The sequence below is a fragment of the Falco peregrinus genome, chromosome 4 (genome assembly GCF_023634155.1).
Source record: "Falco peregrinus isolate bFalPer1 chromosome 4, bFalPer1.pri, whole genome shotgun sequence".
Lineage (NCBI taxonomy): Eukaryota > Metazoa > Chordata > Aves > Falconiformes > Falconidae > Falco > Falco peregrinus.
Genome location: NC_073724.1, coordinates 91,392,557 through 91,407,088, shown reverse-complemented (window position 1 = coordinate 91,407,088; position 14,532 = coordinate 91,392,557). Strand labels below are relative to the sequence as shown.

General features: G+C 43.5%; 1 long non-coding RNA gene across 1 annotated transcript; it reads right to left on the bottom strand.

The window, feature by feature from the left end:
- Positions 1–12,312: 12,312 nt before the first annotated feature.
- Positions 12,313–13,439, bottom strand: LOC114012921 (uncharacterized). Its single transcript, XR_003555691.2, has 2 exons — positions 13,289–13,439; positions 12,313–12,581 (listed from the first exon to the last, which is right to left on the bottom strand). It is a non-coding gene; the product is annotated as an uncharacterized LOC114012921 (long non-coding RNA).
- Positions 13,440–14,532: the final 1,093 nt, after the last annotated feature.

Genomic DNA, 14,532 nt, shown 5'->3' with positions numbered 1-14,532 from the left:
AACCCTCATCTTGGGTTTTCTACAGAATAGCAAAGTATCTGGCATATCATCTTCAGATTTTACCTCCTCACTTTTTACCTTCTTCTCTAGATTATTTAATTATGTGGAACAATAAAGTCCCAGAAAAAACCTCTGAAACACACCAGTAGCAACCTTTTTTCGCTCTCAAAATTGATCATTTGCTTAAAAATTGATCATTTGCTTCTACCCTCTCTCCTGATTATTACACAGGGATCTTCCCTTCTATCCAATAGTTGTTCAATGCTTTAAAGGTTCCTTTAGATTTAGATTAGTATTTTTTGAACATTGCCAGGTATGCTGAATCCAGATCTCCTTTATTCTCATAATTTTTCATTCAGAGGAGTCCAACATATTTGTGTGACAAAAATTCCCATTGTAAAATTTCTTCTTCACTATAAAAAAAAGTTCTTCCTTGCTACAAAAAAGTTCTTCCTCCCTATGTCTGGTTTATGCACCTATCCACTAATTCTCAGTGGTTCCTTAATAGCATTACGAGTAAATTGCCCAGTACACATGCCAGGTTTCCAAATTAGTGGCTCCATTTTTCACATTAACTACCTTCCATTCCTTTGGTACTAAGACAGCTGTAAGTGCAAAGTTATACATTACAGTGAGAAATTCAGCAGTTTCTACCTGGAGCTCCTTTGGTGCACTTTGGATAAAAAACATCAAGTAATGCGGACTCAATGATGTTAATTCTGTCTGCTTGTTCCAAGACATCTTTAGTTAAAATTGAGACCTGTCCACTGATAAATCCTCTGCAAGAAGAGCTATCCAGGCTCTTCCCTAGTGGACAGAGCCAAAAAGTACAAATACATTTGGTTTTTTGTCTGCTGCTCTTTCTTCCCTGCATCTTCCACATGGCTCCACGAGGAGTAAATTGTACCTGACAAAATTGGTGGCCTTCTATGATGGAGTTACAGCACTGACAGATGAGGGAAGAGCAACTGCTGTCATCTACCTGGACTTGTGCAAAGCTTTTGACACTGTCCCACATGACATCCTTGTCTCTAAACTGGAGAGACATGGATTTGACAAATGGACCACTCAGTGGGTAAGGAACTGGCTGGATGGTCACACACACAGAGTTGCAGCCAATGGCTCGATGTCCAAGTAGAGACCGGTGATGAGTGGCGTTCCTCAGTGGTCCATATTGGGACATGGAGAGTGGGATCGAGTACACCCTCAGCAAGTTTGTTAATGACACCAAGCTGAGTGGTGCAGTCGATAAGCTGGAGGGAAGTGATGCCATCCAGAAAGACCTTGACAGCCCTGATAAGTGGGCTCATGTGAACCTCATGAAGTTCAACGAGGCCAAGTGCAAGGTCCTGCACATGAGTCAGGGCAACCCCAGGGACAAATACAGGCTAAGCAGAGTGTTGATGGATGAAAAAATCAACACGGCCTGTCAATGTGTGCTTGCAGCCCAGAAAGCCAACTGTATCCTGGGCTGCATCAAAAGAAGCATGACAAGTAGGTAGAGGGAGGTGATTTTTCCTCTCTGCTCCACTCTTGAAAGAACCCACATGGAGAACTGGCTTCAGCTCTGGGGCCCCCAGCATAAGAAGGACGTGAGCTTGTTGGAGCAAGTCCAGAGGAAGGCCACAAAGATGATCAGAGGTCTGGAGCACCTCTCCTATGAAGACAGGCTGAGGGAGTTGGGGTTGTTGAGCCTGGAGAAGAGAAGGCTCCCAAGGAGACCTTATAGCAGCCTGCCAGTGCCTGAAAGGAGACTACAGGAAAGCTGGGGAGGGGCTTTGTACAAGGGCATGTAGCGATAGGGCAAGGGGGAATGGCTTTGAACTAGAAGAGGGTAGATTGAGATCAGATATTGGGAAGAAATTCTTTCCTGTGAGGGTGGTGAGGCACTGGCACAGGTTGCCCAGAGAAGCTGTGGATGCCCCATCCCTGGCAGTGCTCAAGGCCAGGCTGGATGGGGCTTTGAGCAACCTGGTGTAGTGGAAGGTGTCCCTGCCCATGGCAGGGGGGTGGAACTAGATGATCTTTCAGGTCCCTTCCAACCCAAACCATTCTGTGATTCTATGAATATCCAGAAGTGCCTGCCAGCCACAACTGTTCTGTGATTTTATAATGTAATATTATGTGATAACATTAATATACCAGAAAATAATGTAATATGAATATAACCACACTCATAATATGATTATATATTACATGCTAATACTAAAGTTTTTCTTCATAAACCTGGATTTTAATCCACAAATTTTCCATCTTGCTTTGTGAACATTTAGTAAACATGATTACAGTTTTCTGTAATATAGAGCAGAGCTCTTCCATCAGCGCAGGTCTCCTCAACTTTGAAGAATACTTTGCCTCCCATATCATCATGAGTTCTGTCAGTTTTCTAATATACCTATTATACTGATATCCTCATGGAAATTTTCCACCCTAGCCTCTCAGTCCCATTTTCCAGACTTCAGTTGTTCTTCCACAGTTCCTATTTGAATATTACAATATTCTGTCCTGCCCTTTACTGAGTAACACAGAGTTCCCATGACTTTTCCTCTACTGGATCCTACATCTCAAACCATGTGCACTTCCATTTAAATACAGATCTGTGACCTTCTTAAGTGCCAACAGCACTATTACCATACGGTTCAAATGACGTCTATCTGTCTGGCATGTGCTCCCTTTACTCTAGAAGTATCCTCTATTCCCAATGAATTTTTATGCTCCCTCTTTATACCATTTTCTCACACAATTATTGGAATTACATCTCTGCCTCTTTCTGGTACATCTCTGCCTCTTTCTGGTCTTGCCAGGTGCAGGAGCAAGGTGCCAGGAGCATTGTGGAAAGTACAGCCAGAGAGATCCTGATACTTAGCTTCCTACCAAACATAGGTCACAAGTACCAACACCTCTCCAGTATTTCTTAGAAGCTGATTCAGATGCATTTTGAGGTTCACTGGGCAAGCAAGTCCCTGCTATGAGCTCAGCTGTCTATATGGGTGATGAGCAAACTGACCACTGCTACAGCAGTTCCTCCCTATAGCAGGTTATCTCTGCCCTAGCAGGTTAACCTTATGCAAACAGTCTAGTTCTGAGATATACAGCTTGGGGAAGGGAAGAGGGGGAAGGCACCTACTGCCTTCTGCTTAGGAAGGGAAATACAATATCAGGGCACCCCTGGGAAGAGATTCAACTTCTTGTGGTTTCCACCTTAAAATAGAAATATTTCAGTATTAAGTTACCTCTGAAGGATTTACTTAAGGACTTAATAAAGGACTTAATTCCTTAATTTAAAGGCCAGAGGATTAATTTTAACCTAAAAGCTGTATGTCTGATGCAGGAGAATCTCTTTTTATAGAAGCACTATTAGGCCACACCTGGTCTGTTTTGGAAATTAAATGCCTTCCTAAGTGAGGTTAAAACTTCATGGAATAAAAGGAAGGAAGCCATGAGGGAATTTCTGAAAGACAGGAGATTTCTGAAAGGCTGCAGGGGGTCTCCATGAAGTGCAGGAAGAGGCAAAAGGGATCAATGGAAAAGGGTGGATTTACTTTTTTAAAAATAGCACAAGATGATTAATTCAGACATGTTTAGTAATTGTCAGACCGTAACTGGAAGGGTTTGGAAGGTAGGCAGGTGTCTCTTCCAGGCTGAACAGTAAAGCACGCAGATCAACACTAAGACCTGAACTGACAGAGAAGAGAAATTCTCTTGTAGGAATTACGGTTTATTCATAGCAATGATGCCCACTTATGTTTGGAAAAGTTTGAATAAAATGCGGACAGCAATAGAAAGAGGTGGACTGCTGCTAACACAGCTATGAAAGATTATTGCGATTTCAAATGCTTGTTTCTTTTCCAGGGCCTAGGCTGGTGAAGCTGGGCTTGGCAAAACCTTGGACTCCATCATGAAAAATAGTCTTGGGGGAGGATGAGGCCTTTGGTGCCCAGATTAATCCATAAGGAGAAAGAGTCAGGTCCTTTGAAGGTTGTCTTGCATTTAAGCATCTGTTTGCTGCACTGGTAAAATTCAGCCCCCAGGAGGACAAGACCCAAGGCATGTAAATGGTGATTTGTGACTTCTTAAATCAGGAAACAAAGGAAAGAATGGTTTTGTTAATGGATTTCATCCAGTTCTGGGAAGGTAGTCAAAGAAAGTCTGCAACACATAGGCAGAAGCAAGAAAATAGCAGCTAGGCAGAGACTAGCAGGGAAGGATGTCTGCTGTTAAAGGAGGTCCCGACAAAATGTGATGCCCAGTGGGGAGAGAAGCAGAGATTCATTGGAGAGAAAAGGAAATGATCCCCTTGCGTTGACTCCACCACCACATGCTAGATGATGGTGTCGCTGACTGGCAGTGGGGGCACATGTAAACTGGACAGGACTGGGTACACTGGGGGAATCCAGTGAGCGAAGAAATATCCCCAGCTTCTGAGACAGGGGAAGACTGACAACAGGGTCCTCAGTGTACTGTGCCCCCTGAAAGCCATCCCTGGGATCTTCTCAAATACAAGGATGAGGAGGTTCTGGCAGCAATCACCAATGGCTCTGTGTATTCAAGATTTGAGAAAAGCAGTAAATACTAGTAGTTTTTACAGTAGAAAAATTATAAAACTTAGATGTTATTTACTGGAAAAATCCCCACTGAGGAATATGACAAATAGAAATCCCTAGGAAGAGCAAGAGTCTACGAAACTGCTATTTTAAGAAATATAGGCTACAATTATGAGTGAAATAACACATACACAGAGATGTTCTCAGACACCAGAAATGTTCCCAGATGGTCTACAGTATTCAATGGTTAAAACAGTCTGGTACTGGGAGTGCCAACCTGTGCTCTCCCTATTTCCATGCATGATTTGGAAGTTACTAGGGTCATTGCAACAGGCTTTTTGGAAAAGACAGAAAGATTGAAGGGGTTAAAGTTTTGTAGAATGGACCTAGGCTATTCAGCTCAGCATGAGAGAATGGTTCAGTGCACGTATTACTAGTATAGCTGTAGCCATGGGAATTGCAATAGGTCCGGGAAATGAGCTAAAGAATAGGAATGATTAAAGCCTAATATAACAGACTCATCTTCTCTCGTAACTCAAAGATTCAGGACAAGAATTGAAGCACAATCTGGTTGGTAAACAGCAGATTTCTGAGTAAATAAAAAATGAGTTCTGAGGAAACAGGCAGATCTGAATTGAAGGAAAGGCTCCTTGGCCACAAAACCAGTTTAGGGTGGCTCCTGAAGTAAAGGAAAAAGGTATTGAAAAATGTACTAACAATTGCCTACCAAGCAAAGGCACCAACACTAATTGTAAGAAACTGAGCATTCCTATTTTTAGTATGAATACCTTGCCCAAGGGGTAGTTTACAAGGAGATTTTACAAAACCACTGCCATCAAAACCACAATCGGTATGCATACTGATTCAGCAGTAACAGGGGTTGAAACATTTCCTATTAAAGGCAAAAGAGAGAAAAGCTATGTGGAGATGTCCAGGAGAGGAGATACTCAGCCAAAGCTTTTGTGGCAGACATTAATAAATTGCATGTCAAATCAATGGTGATGAATGAATTAGTGAGTCCCTATTCCCTTTTACCCTTAGTGCAATGAACTTGTGGAGACCACCACCAGGGCTATGACCTTGTTTGATTCCATTGCAACAAAGAAAACAACAATCTCAGGATACTGGTAGACAATATGCCTGTTAATATAAAGGGTGCCTGGTTTATACTTTGTTTCTGGTGATGCACAAACAGTTGTCTGTTGACACAGGGCACTGCTTGGAGTCTAGTTAAAGAATAATTTGCCTGAGCCAAGGTAACCTGTGGAGCTGGGGTGAGTAAGGTATCCCAGAAGTACTAGTAAAAAGTGCACAAAGGAAAGTAATGGCTAGACTTATAACCCATCCATCTTTGCCTCTCCAATCTGAAAGACCACATATTTTATTGATGTAACATTCATTTTGACTCCAGCGCAAGGCTTGAACTAACACTTCTGTGCCTTGTCTTTGTGGCTGCACCTCTTGTCAGGTGATGGAGTGTTATTTCACTAATCAGGGTACGTGCAAAACCCCAAGTTTACAAGGTGCAAATGACTTTCTTACATAAATCATTCTAAAATTCCCCAAAGAAGCTGAAGGACCAGCCTGAGTTATTTTAGAGTGCATCTGACTGTGAGGAGCTGGGCTACCTACTCTAAACCAAATCTTTATCTACTGAAATCCACCTGGATGTTTTTTGTTTGAAGGCTGGTTGTCCTTAGCAACTTATTAGCAAAAGCAACAAAAAGCCTTCAGGAAACGGCTTAATGACTTTGATCTAAGCAATCAGAAAGCTAAAACTCTGCAGATGTCTAGTGTATGCATGGCTGAACAGGGAAGGCTCTCTTTTTAAGGCAAAATTACTTACCTATGCAGTAACACAGGTTCTTTGAAGTGAATCAGTATGAATTCATTTCTGGTACACTTGAACATCATGGCCTCACCATATGGGAAAATAATGAAAGTCAATAAAATCTAAGGTCATTAATTCTGGAACAAATTTGGACTGTTGTCTCATTATGGAATCATTTAGGTTGACAAAGACCTTTAAGATCATCAAGTCCAACCATTAACCCAGCACTGCCAAGTCCACCACTAAACCATGTGCCTAAACATTGTATCTACACATTTTTTAAACACCTTCAGGGATGGTGGTTCCACCATGTCCCTGGGCAGCCGGGTCCAATGCTTGACCACCCTTGCAGTGAAGAAATTTTTCCTAATATCCAGTCTAAACCTCCTCTGGTGTAACTTGAGGCCATTTCCTCTGGTCCTATCACTTTTCACTCAGGAAAAGAGACCGACCCCCACCTGCCTACACCCTCCTTTCAGGTAGTTGCAGAGAGCAGTAAGGTCTCCCCTGAGCTGCCTCCTCGCCAGGCTGAACAGCCCCAGTTCCCTCAGCCGCTCCTCACCAGACTTGTGCTCCAGACCCTTCACCAGCTCCGCTGCCCGTCTCTGGACACGCTCCAGCACCTCAGTGTCTGTCTTGCAGTGAGGGGCCCAACACTGAACACAGGATTCGAGGTGTGGCCTCACCAGTGCCCAGTACAGGGGACAATCACTGCCCTGGTCCTGCTGGCCACACTGTTCCTGGTACCAGCCAGGATGCTACTGGCCCTCCTGGCCACCTGGGCACACTGCTGGCTCCTGTCCAGCCGGCTCTTGACCAGCACCCCAGGCACTTTCCCACCGGGCAGCTTCCCAGCCGCTCTGCCCCCAGCCTGTAGTGCTGCCTGGGGTTGCTGTGACCCCATGCAGGACCCGGCACTTCTCCTTGTGGAACTTCATACAATTGACATCGGCCCATCAGTCCTGCCTGCCCAGAGCCTGTAGAGCCTTCCTGCCCTCAAGCAGACCAACAGTCCCACCCAACTTGGTGTCATCTGCCAGCTTACTGAGGGTGCACTCGATCCTCTCATCCAGATCATTGATAAAGATATTAAATAGAACTGGCACCAACACAGAACCCTGGGGAGCACCACCTGTGACCGGCCACCAGCTGGATGTGACTCCATTCACTAGCAGGGGTGGGGAACAAAAACTATTTCCTTGGCTTCTCATTAATTTTTAGGGCTATACTGTGTCTCCTCAAGGGCTGCTACACAGGATTTTTGTGCCCTAGGCCTATGAAAGTGCTACAGCCACACTGTAAAAGGCCACTCAAACCTGCCACCACTAAAGATTTCTGCTACTTCACCCCCAAATTGGCAGCCTCTGCCTGTAGCACATACAGGTAGCAAAAGTTCCCAGCCAGATCTGCCTTCCCTGTATCTCTTTCCAAGCATGAATCAGCCAGTTTGAGATGGTACTGGGAGCACAGTCTTGCTCCTGCGCTGGTGCTTCCCGAGGCAGACATGAATCTGTTAGATGAAGTCAGTTGTTACAACCACAGTGTTAAAAAAAGATCCTGTGTCGCTGAGTATTTGGTGGTTGCTCTGTGGTGGAGAGAAAGCTGGCTGAAGCTGTGTAGTTCAGGATGTGTTTTAGTAACAGTGCAAGTATATACCTAAACTTAATATGTTAGACTAGAAAAATATACCATCAATAAAGATATCGAACAGGACTGGCCCCAGTACTGAGCCCTGGGGAACACCAATTGTGACCGGCCACCAGCAGGGTGCAACTCCATTCACCACGACTCTTGGGGCTCAGCCTTCCAGCCAGCTTTTTACCCAGTGTAGAGCACAGCTGCCCGAGCCATGAGCAGCCCATTTCTCCAGGGGAATGCTGCGGGAAATGGTGTCACAGGCTTTACTAAGGTCTGGGTATACAACATCCACAGCCTTTCCTTCATCCACTAAGTGGGTCACCTTGTCACAGAAGGAGATCAGGTTCGTCAAGCAGGACCTGCCTTTCATAAACCCATGCTGGCTGGGCCTGATCACCTGGTTATCTTGTACATGCCATGTGATGGCACTCAGGATGATCTGCTCCATAACCTTCCCTGGCACTGGGGTCAGACTCACAGGCCTTTAGTTCCCTGGATCCTCCTTCCCACCCTTCTTGTAGATGGGCATCACATTTACCAGCCTCCAGTCAACTGGGACATCCCCAGTTAGCTGGGACTGTTGATAAATGATTGAAAGTGGCTCCTTGAGCACTTCCACCAGCTCCCTCAGTACCCTTGGGTAGATCCCACCTGGCTCCACAGACTTGCATGTGTCTAAGTGCTGTAGCAGTCACTGACCATTCCCCCTTGGATTATGGGGGCTTCATTCTGCTGCCTGTCCCTGTCTTCCAGCTCAGGGGGCTGGGTACCCTGAGAACAACTGGTCTTACTATTAAAGACTGAGGCAAAGAAGGCATGAAGTACCTCAGCCTTTTCCTCATCCTTTGTCATTATGTTGCCCAGCGCATCCGATAAAGGATGGAGATTCTCCTCAGCCCTCCTTTGTTGCTAACGTATTTATAGAAACATTTTTTATTGTCTTTTATGGCAGTAGCTAGATTAAGTTCTAGTTGGGATTTGGCCCTTCTAATGATCGTACGCCAGAAGAAAGTAGTATTTGAGGCACTTTGTAGAGCTTGCCTTTCCAGACTACCAGTGGAAAGAACTTCTACTAAATGGTCATCCTCATAAAGGTATAGAAAAAAAGTCTGGAGAATACCAAGAAATAGCTAAAATACATCTATTTAAGGAAGTATCTAGAAGACTTTTCACTTACAGCACTTCTTTCCCACAGTCTGGTGTACTGGTAACAGCACTGCCTACTTGAAGTATCCAGGGAGATGAAGATTATAAAGTACAGAGATGTTAGTTAAGGTGTAGGGATGCTGGTTCTCAAATGCAGTATTTTCATTTTAAATGCAGGTGTTTCTGGTTATTAACTATGGGTAAATTATATGGCACCTTAAATAGTCCCTCCAGTTCCATTCTATTGCAAGTAATTTTATAAAATATAAAATATAAAAAATATAAGTGTGTCCAACATGTCAGCTCCCAAGCCATCACAGTGAGACTTGAGGGCAATGTCACAAACATTTATTAAGTGTTTGCTCTCTCTCCTTACCAGGTGCTAATGAAGAGTGATGGGCTTTGCTAGTTTTATTGTGGGTGAGATATTATATGTCAAGGATGATCTGAGAGGTGACAAGTCTCTGACTGGCAGAAAGGACAGTCTTCAAGCCAGCACTTTCTACTGGTGTCAGAAAGGAGCCCAGGAGTCCTGCAGCCCCTTGAACCCTCAACAGAGCTTGAGTGCTCCAACAAAACTAAACTGTGGCAGTTTGATTTTAAAGGGCAAAAAAGGTGGATGGTGGACTTAATAAAGTGGTGCTTGCATTTCAGATCTCCAGTTCAATAATATCTCCATGTAGGCAGAGGGGAAAAATCTGAAAAACAAGTCTCCATGCTGATTTGAGCAAAGAACTAGAAGCAGTGTTATGATTTCAGGAGATGTGTTTTAGTATATCTGCAGTTTTGTGAACTAGCAAAATAAACATATGCAGAGACTGCACTGAGAAGTACTTCAACACCCTCTACAGGAACCAGAAATAAAAAAGAATTGATACCTGCAGTTAATTCTGATGAAAAGAACAGACAGCCTAAAACAATTTTTGGATTACTCAGGTAGTCCTGAGAACTCTAATTTTCCTGACCTGGTCAATAAGTGCATTATATCCTAGCAGCTATTACATGTTTTGGTTTTATCTCAGAAAAGATGTTGACATGAAGAATACAAACCTTCACGTTTCCACTTGTCATTGTATATTTCTTCTTTCTTGGTTTTAAGAATGGATTGTTACCATCATGCAGTTTCTGAAGAACTTTATAATGTCAATGTTTGAAAGTAAATTTAGTCCAAGCTATATCTAAGAGTCATGTGCCTCTTGTCCAGCATCTACTAACATAATTGATAAAAAGTGGGTACAGCTTCTGAGTAAAATTTTAATACGTAACTTAGTGCTGGAAAGTGCGTAATCCATCCCCATTAGCTCATATTGTGCCTCAGCACACCAGATCCTTTTTTTTTTTCACTGAGGTGGCTTCCTGCTGTCACAGAGGAGAGAGAACTCAAACTTCACAGCCAAATCACCAGCACACTGATGACTTCTTCTGACATGGAGTAAAGGCCTGGACGCTTTCTTCCACAGAAGGAGCTTACGAGCCTCAGACAAAAGCAGCACAACTCGGGAGCACCCCCAGACACTACAGACCACTCGCCTAGGCTACAGGAGAGGGGGGATGACTATCCTTGGGGATTTATACTTGGGTGTGAGGAAGGAGCAGGGCAGGATTTGGGAGCTCTAGTACAATGACTCAGGATGCAAGGCACACGTAGTCAAGCCACACACATTTATTTCTGCTTCTGCTGCCAGGCTTAACACCTCTGCTGTCCTTACTCACAGACGGTGCAGGCAAAGCTCTCATAGGCAGTCTCCTGAGAAAGCTCTACAGAAGCCTCTGTGTGCAGCCTGGCATCCTCAGACAGCGAGCACACAAGGGGAGCTAGCCCAGGGCAATTCAGTAGGAGACAGGTAATGTCAAAAGAAGCTTTGATGGCTACGGCCCGACAGACCTCACTGTGCCCCTCCAAAGAGAGATGCACGCTACCCCGTGTGCCCAGGTGGGATATGCAGGAGACATTGGATAGCCGTACACCCAACCCACACACAAGTGGAAATCATCAGGGCAAAATCAGGGTTTCTTGTTAAGATTGTCCTTGTCTGGGTTTTCTATCTCCACGTATCATCTAAATCTGATGGTGTGCTGCAATACTCTGTGCCCCAAAGGACAGTCTATACATCTGGGCTGCTCCTGCCAAGATGCGGGAAGGGTGATGACACACATTCAAGCCAGGACAGGCTGTGGCTGTGAACAGCAGCTACTCAAGCATAAAAGCTCTTCAGGCACATACCTGTTGTGAGATGAATTTGAATCCCTTGGCACTGAAGCAGCACTGAAGCAGGACGTGCTCTGGCAGGGTGGTGCAAGGTCTGAGCACGACCAGATATGCCAGCTGTGTCCTGCCTGGGAAAGCTTGTCCTTGACAGAAGGAGCTGGGATCTCAGCCACCCTGGTGTGTGGCAGCACTGGGACAGCAGGGATGGGGCAGGGTTCAGTCCGGGGTACTGCCAGCAGCATGGTACCAGTGTAAATACAGCCAGAATGCCTGCACATGCAGCCACAGTGCCCATAAGCCTAAATATTTCACATAAAATTGGATAATTCATTAGCCACAAACCTCTTTCCCCTTCTTATATCTGGCTTTAATAGCTTTTCTTAACAGATTTCATGTAATGCAAGCCACAGGATGGCAAAGCCTCTGTTAGACAGATCTGTTCATAGTGAAGCTTCAGTTCATCTTTGAAAAGATCAGACTCCTCCCTTGTGTGTTTGGAAAAAGGAGCGATCATTTTATAAAAACACTAAAAATACCTAAAAACTGACTTGGAATTACTTCTCCAAGAGGTGTCAGTCCTCTTGCAAAGTGATTTGGTCTTGAGTGAATAGGGAGAGCAGAATTACAGACATGCTGGTTCTTGCACTAGCTCTTAATGAGTTCTTTGGATGCCTATTTGTCATATAATTTTGCCATTTGCTATTTGATTAAGGGTTTTTTTAACCTTTCCAGTAATCTACTGAATTCTGTGTGAGTTCTGGGTGTGAGCATTCTTTGATTTATATGTACGGAGTTTGCTAAAGTCCCCACCAGTTCCTGTTCAAGGAAGAAAGCAAGTCGTTACCTGTAGACTGGCTTATATGACACTTTGTAGTCATTTGGATTAAAACAGCACCTTTTGTTTACTGAAGTAGCTTAAGGAGTAAAATTCCTCAATGAAGCCATTTTCAGTTTGAACTCAAAACTACCTTTTATACACATATGTATTCTCTATATATATAATATATGTCAAAAGAGAGACCAGGGAGTCATGTTATGACATACAATTGGGAGCAAGTGGGCTATTTTTAGGGGCATCACAGTGTTGCTGCAGGATGGTAGAAGACTGTAGGTTCCCCATGATGCACAAAGGATCTTCAGAGAGGTGCACATGCAGTTTTATTTGCAGGGTCTGCAGTTGATGGCTTACATCCAATTTAATGCTGAAAGTTACCTTAGGAAGAAACAAAACAAAATGAAAAAAAAAAAACCACAGGAGAGAGCGAGGGGGGAAGTAAAAACTCTCCAAGTGACTGGCCAGAAAAAGCAGTGATGGGGACCCAGATGAGCATCTTTCTCTGAGTCTCTTATTGAGTGCATCAGGTGGCAGCAATGATGAATGTGTTATTTCCCTACAGCTACACACACGTCATCGAAACCCACTTGAATACCCTACTACTACTTGTTTCCATTCATGAGACTCTTAGTGCTGACGGGTATATGCCCATTAGGTGCAAGCATTGCATGTATATTATTGGACAATATTTACTGAGTATTCAAATTACTTCTATCTACTTCATTACAAACTATTTTTTGGTTTTCTTTAATATAAACTAAAAATTCACAAAATGAAAGGTAAGGAAGAGGGGAAATAATGTGGCAGTGTCACACCAGTGGTAGTTGTTTCCTGTGAAAAACTGTCATAACAGTATCTGGGTTTGAAGGTGCAACGCCATGAAAAGAGCATGAAAAATAACAAAAGCATGAGACTAACAAGGGAAAACCACTGCTTCAGAAGCTCTGAAATATGCTGCCACAACAGCTTTGGTGAGAGGTTGCTGAGCTGTGAGTAAAATGCAGGCTGCAGGGCTGCAAACAGCAGACCCTCAGCACTACCAAAAATGTGGTATTAAGATATTGAAGGTACAGAGCAACACCCACCCTAGAAGTCAGGCAGAAAAGCTTCAGGTCCAGGGCACAGACACCCACTCAGCTCCTGCCACCCAGGCAGCTGCTTGCTGCTGAAACAAATCTCAGCAAGTCACCAAAACAGGGAGTCACAGAGAGGTGTTTTCAGTTCAAGGTTGCCAGTGAGATCCTGAAGGAAATCAAAATTATAAAAACTGTGATTAATTTTCAGGTATGCTGCAAAATCCTCCTTCATCTTTCAGCATTCCCACTTGAAAAGCTAGAAAATCCCAGTTACACAGAGGGCCCTTGGGGTTCTGCATGATTCATGCTGTAGAAAACCTTGTGACAGATAAGGATGTTGACTAGCAGAGCAATATAACAAAAAAATCGGTTAGCCAGGGTGGGTAGAACAACAGAAAAGTTGGTCTAGACTTGACAAAGCAACAATACCATTGTAATAAAAAGTGTTATTAAAAAAACAGCTCTTTACACCTAACAGCTCCTTTTATTGGGTCTTTGCATGATGCATCTGAAAGTAAAAGCCATCAACTACTCTTGAAACAGCTGGAGTGTGGGAAAAGTAATTTCTTTGTAATGAGAGACATTTGTCCTGTAGGAAGAACCAACTGACATTAGGCATTTTATTTAAAACAAACAAAAAACCTACACTGGCATATAGAAGACAAACTGAACAGCAGCAGCTACATGTGAAAGAGCACCACAAAACATTTTTTGTAGGGAGGTGAATGAAGCAGCATCCCTGATTTCTTCCTTACACATGAACTGGGATGCCTTGGTACACATAGGCTCTACTCTGCTCTTAGAGAGTGTCTGTTACTACAGGGTTGCTTTCCTGAGGGCCCAGGAGTACAGAAAAATTAGAGTAAAATTAATAATCTTCTTTTGCATTTCATGTAAACTGGCATGTTCCATATAACAGTAATAAAGCATAAAACAGGTGTAAAAGACATGAAAAAAATAAACATCTGTAAAAAGCGTCTCATACCATAAAGTTAAGACTGTGTGAAGAATAATAGCAATTGAGAAGAGTTAGCATAAAGGGATGCAAACCCGGGTCTTGTTTTTTTAGTATTTCATTGGTTTTACACAAGCAGTGGTTAAAATAAAATTATGAAACTAAGAGCTATGAAGAGAAAGGCGTCGTCTCAGTAATGAGACACTGGCGCCATCTAGAAGAGGAATAAAACATGCACCCCAAAAAAGTTCAGTGGAGCATAAAAAGCAGCTCAGCCTAGTTTACAAAGTGTAAAAGG